Below are 9,557 nucleotides of genomic sequence, written 5' to 3' on the forward strand. Positions count from 1 at the left end.
TTTTCTTTTTTTTGAAAAGGTTTAATGTGCTATTAATAATCAGTGCACATGTAGTGTGTCCAAAATATTAATCGGTGGTGCTGAAATGTCGCAAATTAGCTGAAAGCAAATCCAGATGCCAGAAATTGTTTAATTTTAATTAATTTTTACTATTATTTCGCCAACTTAAATACTCCTATGGTAGTATTACTTATTGATTATAATTTATGTTGAATTTTTTTATATTTAATTTATAAATATAAAATATAACTTTGTCCGCACAAATTGTTCTTAAATACTACAAATGCGGAGTATGTAATTTCATTCTCCCATTTTAAAATTGTATTAGCTCTTTGTTGTAGCTAGATATAAAGCCTGGATAAACCATGTGTAGCGTTACAAATTGACTATTCTAAAATTTTTGTATTTATGAAATAGTGGGTATCAATAATTAGCTCTCCCTTAAATTTGAGGAAGTTAGGCATTCAATGTTGTCGGGCAAGTTGAGATTCGCAGGTGGGACACAATGGTCCACAACCATTACGTTCGAGACAACTAGACAACAACTAAACTTGTGCGGACATAAAATAAGATAAGAGTGAAAAACGTTTGCTACAAAAAATAAATTATGAACATCAAAATTGGTCAGGCAAATAATGATGGCCTAAGATGAATATTTCCCAGTTAGAATTGGGCTACAAAACGACACAAAATGCATATTCTGCTGTATCCGACATATGCTATTATAATTAATTTATTAAAGACAAGACACGTGGAATAGTGGAGTGAAGTTGGAGTTGTGTTTAATAATGCATATATATTCTGCAATCCATTTTAACTTAAGAGTAAAAATCAAAATTGACATTTTACGAGATTTTAGTCCTAGATATTATGTTTCGAATTTTTGCATACCAAACATTTCAATTCGGATCACAATCGGTCTAAAACTAACAGTTTCGTTAAATTGTAACGGTCAACGTCTTTAACTGCAATTTTGACCCAATTAAGCATTTTAATTATATTTTTTATTATTCTAAAATAAAAAGTAATATATTAAAACAAAATAAACTAATACCCTAAATAATATTTAAGCTGCCGCCGCCTCGCCCCCTCCGACCACCACCTCGCGGCAGGTTTCTCCGACGATGCCGTCCGCCTCATAAAAATGTTTGGGATGCAAAAATTCAAAACATAATATCTATGACCAAAATTGTAAAATGACGATATGTTCAAGATCAATTTTGACCTTTACTCTTAACTAAATTCTAATTAAAACTTTTAATAAAATTCCAACAGAATTATTAATACTACTACAATTTTATTTGGGATTAAAAAGCTACTCCCTCCTCAAGACCTGGCTCTACATGTAATCTACAAGATTAGTCATTACTCAAAAAGACTCTTGGTATGTACTCCACAAAGTAAAATATCTATAAATACTCTTCACAAAATAATTCTTTCAATCAAAATTCCTCTGACCAACACATGCGGTGGTGCCATTTAAATGGGAGGAAAAGTCGGGTACGCCTAAATTAGTTGTGAATGCTGGAGATGATGATCTCGATTTTACATTTGCTGTCGGAGGAGCTCTTCAACGGCGGTGTGATCACTGCAGAACAAAGTGATAGACGGAATCAGGAGTTGGGAGAGAGATAAAAATAGAGGTGGAGGTTTGGGAGAGATATAAAATGAGGCGGACTATTACGGCAAATTGTTTTTAACTTTATGAATTTTAAATTCTTGGTGTACATTTTGTTGGTTTAATTAGTTTATTGAATAGTTTAGACTATTAAATGGCTCATTAATTTACCAATCCCATAAATTAAGAATGAATTGCCAATTTATACCCATTAATCTCAGTAATTGTCAATCAATTAACAATTTAACCGTTAATTGGTCTCATTTTTCTAAATGACCATTAATCTCATCAATCTCATAAATAAAAAATGAATTTGGCAATTTGAGATTCATTGATCTCATTAATTGCCAATCAATCAATAATTCTCTAATTAAAATCATGTTACATTTTTATTTTAATTTTTCATTCATCAATAATTTGTCATAAGTGATTTTTTATTCTTATTTGAATTGCTTATTATTTTAAAGATTTCTTAATTGGGGAGTTTTGGAGTTATTTATAAAACTGCCATTTTAAATTATAATTTCATTAAACTTGACTTTTGTTAATGAAATTGTAATTATGTATCAGTCTTGATTTTTGTTTTTTATGAAGTGGTGTTTTATCGGTTAGACGGTTACTAATCTTTTTTTAATCAATCAATCCTATTTGAAAGATCCAAATAATTACGAGGCATTTAATTTATAATAGTGGATATTAGGATTTGGAACACTAAAAGTAATTTGAGAATACCAAAAGCTACAAAATCATCTATAAATTTCAATCTGATTGTGACATTCATGATGCCAGCGGAGACTACGGGTGGAGAGGCTTCAGCACGCCGCCGCTGAATGGGAGAGAGAGGCGATGAGTCATCCTGCTCAGCGTCTACATCGCATTCGTCGTCGTCGTATGGAGGGACTCAAAGAAGTGGAATATCCTCCAAAACTTATAAATTAATGTTTTGTAGTAATTTTCATACGGAATTTTATTTACGTTTTTTTTCATTTTTTTGTTGATGGTGTATCACTTTTGAACTTGCATATGCCTAATTATTCGTGTAATGTGATTACATATTTTGTATTTCAAAATATTTTGATCAATATTTATGTGTTAATTTTAATAAATAATTTTTTATTTTATGTTTTTACGGATAATAATTTGATATTATATACATAAATAGAGTGGGAGTTTTGAGTGAAATTATCATAAATGTCATATAATTGCAATAAAATCACGTCACGAGTGAAGGGAAGTCAAAATTATTTTAAGTTTAGGGTTTAGTTTTGTGGGTATTTATGGAAATGTCATTTTAAATTAGATATTATTATTTGAATAAAACTGTTTTTTGTTGGCTAAATTGTCGTAAATAGTAATCAGCTGTTTTTCTGGCCTCTGAATCGGTGGGATCTATAGACTCTTCCTATACCGTTAACTGCCTTCCACTACATTTCACCATATCCCATCTCACATTAAATTATCCCCCCCCCCAAAAAAAAATAGAATAAGTGATCAACAAAGTAAAATCGAATTGGGATGGAGGGAGAATTTTATTGATGTTTGGCTCATTTGTTGGTCATGATGAGTATATTTTAAAGTTAAGGATTTAGGATTTAGGTTTCAAGGTTTGAGTTTTTAGTGTATAGGGTCACTATTATATTGCAATGAAATAAAGCTCGACTAGGAAGTGTCTCACCAGTGCAATCTTAAATTAAAGCTTTTGATAAACAATATCTTAAATCTCATTAGGAGAAGTGGTAATTATACATTCTTTAGGTTTTTTTTTGTTTTGTGTGATGTAAATTTGCTTTATTTTTTAGTCTCACGATTAGAGTAATTTTTCCATTTTATAAAAATAATGCACAATATTATTTTCCACTTATTTATATGTTAGTTGAATCATAACTTCCTTCATTTGTTTTTACTATGCGGGCCATATTAAAACTTAAACTAAAAACAACCGTTTTTATGAAAAAATTGAGTAAAAGGGGAGTTTTGAGGATATTTACAAGATTGCATTTGTAAAGTAAAAATGGTAATTTAATTTAAACTCTTTTTTATATGAATCTGTATATCGCAACGACAATTTCACAGCTCTCATTGAATGTAATAAATATTGCAAAATAAGAAGACTAGAAAGAAAGCTGGACAATCTAATTTTAATAAATTGAGTAAATGTATATATGTTACCATCGATATTTGATGTTATAAATTTGGAGAAGTGAAAAGTTTTATAGGATTATTATCATTTAGTGGGGAAGTAAAAGGGTTTTGAATAAATTCTTCTTATTTTTATTTACAAACAAAATACGCATTCTTTAAAATTTGGTCACAAACTATAATTAAATCGTGTTTGTCGAAACAAAAAAACGATTCTTAAAAAATGATCACAATTGAATTATAAAATAATATGCATGGATTAATAAATAATAATAGGGATAGATTATAGGGAAACAAAAACGATTCTTAAAAAATGGTCACAATTGAATTATAAAATCATATTCATGGATTCATTTAAAGTTTGAAAATTGATTATAGAATGTTTTATAGACGAGATTGACACAATACTACATTATCTTAAAAGGAGCCTTGCAAAATTGATTCTAGAATGTTTTATACACAACATTGACACAATACTACATTATCTTAAAGGAGCCTTTCAAGTCACATTTTAGTATATACACAAAATTAGATTTAAATAAAACAAGGAAGAAAAAAACGTGAGGTTAGAGAACGGGGTTGGAGTTTTATAATTTTAATTTTATTAATTTAGTAATTTGGGTTTTAATCAATGTGTAGTGATAAATGTACATAAATTTGTACATATAGCATGGATCTTTTTCGACATTTTAAATATGTGTATGCGATTGTCGAATCCTAAAGTTGCTTTATTTGTGTTTTTGGATTGTACATTTAAATTGTTTTACATATTTGCGATTTTTAATTCTTAAATAATGTAATTGTATATGATTTCAAGTAATTGATTCAAAATGTGAATTCATTGTGATGAAATTAAATCGAGTCGGTTTGATACTAGTTTCTTTTAATGTCTTAAATTTCCGAATTCCACAAAAGCTGTTCCTCTCTATTAATTAAAAGGGAGACGTAATTTCTTGTCATGAACACCAATTATTTCTATATATATGTCCTTAAATATTCAATGTACGTGGACGGTGGACTTATAATCGATCAGTTAATATCTTGGAATCTTGGATGGGTATATGGAATTGGAGTAGATACTAATGTAATAGTTGCTTAATTTGATTGCATATCCTTATTGATGGGCTTATAATGATTTATATTGTCACTTAATCAGTGCATAATAATATATGGTATGATGCCTATGGCTTTATAGTTAAGTTTCCGTGGAAAACTAAAATGTGATGAGTTAGTATTAATTCCGTAGCCGCCATGTCTAACTAAATCAATTATTTATAATAATTGAATATAAAATTGGCCAATCTTAAATTTTCTTATTGATTTGAACTCAATATTATTTGTATTTTGCTGATTTGAGCAATGGTTCGTGTGGAGGAGACGTGCACTCCAACAATTCTGCTAATATTTTTCTGCCTAATTGTAGCTACTAATATTTTCTTGTCTTCTAATCAAATTTCTATTAAAGGATACCTAAGAAAAAACTATTGAAAGAAATATCTCAATCAAATGCATGAATGAGGGCAAAAATCAAAGACAAATTAAGGGAAATCATGTAAAGAGAGAATTGGAACCTATAAAAAAGCTATGTAACTATCGAGCGAAGATCATTTGAGTTCAAAACAATGTTGATGCCGCATGCCAAAGCCTTTGAGAGATCGATGTTAGCAACGCATCACCTCCAACATTGCACGTTCACGATCACGTCGGAGACGGTTGTTCTTTGCCTTCTCCAAAAGGTCCATTTTGTTGTAGATATACTCGGATGGGGGATGCAACTAAGGCCGCTCCAACCATATACTTGTATATATATCTCATTTTTGTTGTAGAAAACTTCGGTAATCATACTGCAAATCCAAATTCATTTTTAGGTTTTTCTACTAACAACACCAAATATAAGTGCGTACTGTAGCTACCGTAAAAATTTTGTGAGACATACTTTAAAATGGTGTATATGGTTGGAGTTAAATGTTATGTTAGCATCCATATCATCAATTAAATGTCAGCTAATCTACCACATCATTTAAATTTAGCCGTGATCAGTTATCAGTGGATTATTGACACCTTAATACAAATTCATGATATTCTATACCAACTTCAAAGTTAGTGGAAAAAGTTACTACCAATATTTTTGAAAATTACATGATTTTCTAGCACCACTGCACCAGTATTGTAATACTCATATTAATTTTAAAATTAAGCATATGAATTGTGATGGCATGAATGTTCCCTATCATTCAATTCAATGCTACTGCAAATTTGTGTTGAGGAAGTTTCCAGGAAGATGCACAATGATCCAAAAACAGTAATTTTAATAATTAGAAGAAATCATGTGCTCTACAAGTTGTAGAAACAATTAATTTAGTGACGGTTTTCAGACCATAGGTGCACAAATGAGCGACACAGATATGTGGCCACCAAAATCTTTTCGATTGTCATTTGATCTATATTTTCAAGATCCCCACACTTATAATACAAACTTTATAAATGTAATAAAGATGCATCCTATAAAACCAACTATATGAAACTGAGAAAAAAAAAAAGATGAGGTGTTTTGTAAGATCTAAGAAAATTACTCAGATATTAGTGGATAGAAATAAGGCCCATTAGTTCACTTGCAATCTTAGGATTCTTAGGTTTGAATGCATTCAATAATTCACATTTTTATAATGTGCAATTTTGCAAGAATAAGTTAAAATAGTGGCATCATACTTATAAAATTTTGGTTCGGACAGACTAAAGTTCGGCGCCGACCCAAATTAATTGGTAAATAGTCGGCCCAAACTAAAGGTTGCTGGACATGGGCTTTCTATCAATACCCTACATTATGCCATTATTAATAATCACAAGGGTTAAATTGGAATTATGGAAATTGGGATGGGGGAAATGAATTGCTAACGGCCGTGACGAAACCCTAACTCTGTCGCGAATTAACTCTTCCTATCTGCCTTTCTCGATCTCGCTAGGCAACCAAAATAACTTATTCGATGTCCAAGAATCCCTTTTTTTTTGCACCGACCATTTTCCCATCCGATCTTGCCTGTAGTAAAAGAAGGTGATTTTTTTCTATTTGATTTATACTTTTTTTTTGCGTTTGATTTTGACGTCGATTCTATTTTTCTTGTTTTTATTCTTCTTTCGTGTTTTTCCCTTTATTTGTTTTGTCTTTTTTATCTGGGAGATTTTGTTGATCGTCGTCTCTTTCCTCTGTTCATCATCTGGAAAATGACAGAAATCGCCGTTGCTGTTCCTTGTTTTGTGCATTTCGCCGTTTTATTTGAGCAAAAAAGATCACATAGCGGAGTGGATATCGCGTTAGACTCCGAATCTAAAGGTCGTGGGTTCGTTCCCACTGTGATCGTCATTTTTCTGGATTTTAATTTCTTTTTTAACTTCTATCTTCAAGATTTCTAAATTTAGGGAGACTGATTAAAAGTTTTATATATATATATATATATCTATCTCTCTAATAAAATCTAGGAAGTACTTATCCTGGTGTGTATGTGGTTAGCAGGTAAGAGTAAAGTAACAAAAAGTTGCATTTTTGGTAAATTATATTATCAATTTATACAATCATTTGAAGTTCTCCAACAAAACTACAATGAGAGAAGAATAAATAGAAACCTCCATTCAAGAATTGGACGGCACTTGTAAACAACTAGATTTGATGCACGTGACAATTGAAAATGGAACATTATTCGTTGAGAATATCTACTAGACATAAAACTACAAAAATAAACACTGTATGGTGAAAACTACAAACGCATGAAACATTCACTCTCTTCCTCTCCATTTCCACATTCTCCTCCCCCATCAACTTGTTCAATAAATTGATATCCTTATTAATCGAGCTATTAAAACACCTGCATAGATTCATTGATCCACTTCTCCTGCTGCTGCACAATGATTAGTGTTGACTGATAGTATCATTACAAAATAGCTGGGGAAATCAAGGAGGTACCTTTCGTTGAAGCCATTTTTCTTGCAGGTGAATTGAGAAACAAGGAAAACGAGTATTGAGTTTAATGAAAAACTAGAGTTCATGGTTCGAAACCAAACTAGAATCATTTCCCCAACTCTAACCAAACACTAGCCGTCAATACTGCCGCTAAACCGGCTCCACATCTTCGCCACTAACACCCCTTTAGAGTTCCACCTCCAGCTGAAATATATTTAAACTATAACTGGTAGGGTACGCCTAGCCAATGCAATAGTGCAACACAAAGGCGACGCATGAAGACCCAAGCAGCAAGCTACTTTGTCTAGTCTTCCCCTCAAAAAATAAATTTAATATCGTGTGAACCAATGGTCCACATATCAGATATTAAACTGATAAGAACAGATACTACACTTGATCATAGCCAAAAGGCCGAGAAAGGTATGAGCTTTCCATTGAATGGCCCATGCTTTTATACTATGTCATATGCACTTCCTCCAGTATGCATTCGATGTGGTATAACTCACTGATATAAAATTCCAATAACCTGAACTCACCATAAAATTCAACTCAAGCTTTGCTTGCACACCACATACAATTATATAAATGCCATCAATTTCCATCACATATGGAGTATTCAACATCTATATAACCACAACATAAACACTATAGGGAAATGGGCTGTATGATATTTCTAACACAAATATTCATTTTTGGCACTATAGAAGTTAGAGATCGAGTGTAACAAAAAACAAGTAAATTCCATAATTTTGACGATTTGGGCAAAATTGTGTGGAAGCCGAAAAAAGTGCCTGCGTGAAATAAACGCCTGGCATATTGAACGACGCCACCCCACTTTCAGAATTAGGGCTAAAAGTTATTTACAAAAACATCCCTTCTTACAGAATTAGTGTTAAAATCGTATTCTTCATTCTTCTCCTTTCCAATTGTTAAATTTGATATTCTTCTTCTCCTTCTTAAATTCTTCTTCTTCTTCATGTCGATTCAGTATTTGTTTGTGCATGCATCTATGACAATTCACTAGGATCGCCAAAAACTGCAAAGAATTGAAATAAATTTTATCCCCAAATTGCATACCTATATCAATTCAATTTATTATTACTAATCCTCAACATCAACATTCAACCATATCTAAAAATTGGTTTTGCATGTATGCTATTTGTTATATGTAATGCATTATATTCTGAAGGATCTTTTATAATATTAAAAATTGGTTTTATATTAGTGGAGTACTCCTATTATTCAATCACGCTTCAGAATTTCATACCAACTTCTTTACCTATTTTGTTGGGCTGCTCAATGCGTAGAGAGTAGGCCCACAAAAAAGCCCAATCATAATTGCTCGTGAGTTTGGTCTACATGTATCTAGCATACTCTAAAAATGGTAATTTATCTATAAATTTCTAAGCTTAGGCTAAATTTTAATTTTACATTTCAATATTAAAATCTGTTTGTAAATTACTGAACAATTATTTTGATTTAAATTTGTAACCAATCTATTGACTTGTTCTAATTTTACAATCAACAAGATTTCGACGTGATGATTTATTTACGTGAGCACTATTAAATGTCAATTAAACAACATCATATTTTAGGCAATGTGCTGTCGTATTAATAAATTCAAATCATTTTCATTTGTCGAGTTACAATCTATATTAAGAAAGAATGTGACGGAATGGAGAAAATGAGAAACGAAAATAATACGAGATGGAAGAAAATACAACAATTGAAATTATATAATTCTGTTTCGTTGTGATCAAGTCATGTCGGCGGAATTTTGATTAGTTGCAAAATCATAATTCCTTCGATCCATAAAAGTTTGTACTTTTGATTGGACAGAGATTT

The 9,557-nt window shown here is 31.2% G+C and overlaps 1 long non-coding RNA gene and 2 other non-coding genes across 4 annotated transcripts; 1 reads left to right on the plus strand and 2 right to left on the minus strand.

Annotated features, from left to right (window-relative positions):
• Positions 1-6,967: 6,967 nt before the first annotated feature.
• Positions 6,968-8,304, minus strand: LOC121743573. 2 transcript variants are annotated; one of them, XR_006038302.1, is made up of 2 exons: positions 7,716-8,304; positions 6,968-7,647 (listed from the first exon to the last, which is right to left on the minus strand). It is a non-coding gene; the product is annotated as an uncharacterized LOC121743573 (long non-coding RNA). The 2 variants fall into 2 exon arrangements; XR_006038301.1 differs by having other exon boundaries at positions 6,968-7,650.
• On the plus strand, positions 7,044-7,115 carry TRNAR-CCG. The gene has a single exon. It is a non-coding gene; the product is annotated as a tRNA-Arg (tRNA).
• On the minus strand, positions 7,942-8,136 carry LOC121746260. The gene has a single exon (XR_006038963.1). It is a non-coding gene; the product is annotated as a U2 spliceosomal RNA (small nuclear RNA).
• Positions 8,305-9,557: the final 1,253 nt, after the last annotated feature.

Source organism: Salvia splendens, chromosome 8, assembly GCF_004379255.2.
Source record: "Salvia splendens isolate huo1 chromosome 8, SspV2, whole genome shotgun sequence".
NCBI classification, from domain to species: domain Eukaryota; kingdom Viridiplantae; phylum Streptophyta; class Magnoliopsida; order Lamiales; family Lamiaceae; genus Salvia; species Salvia splendens.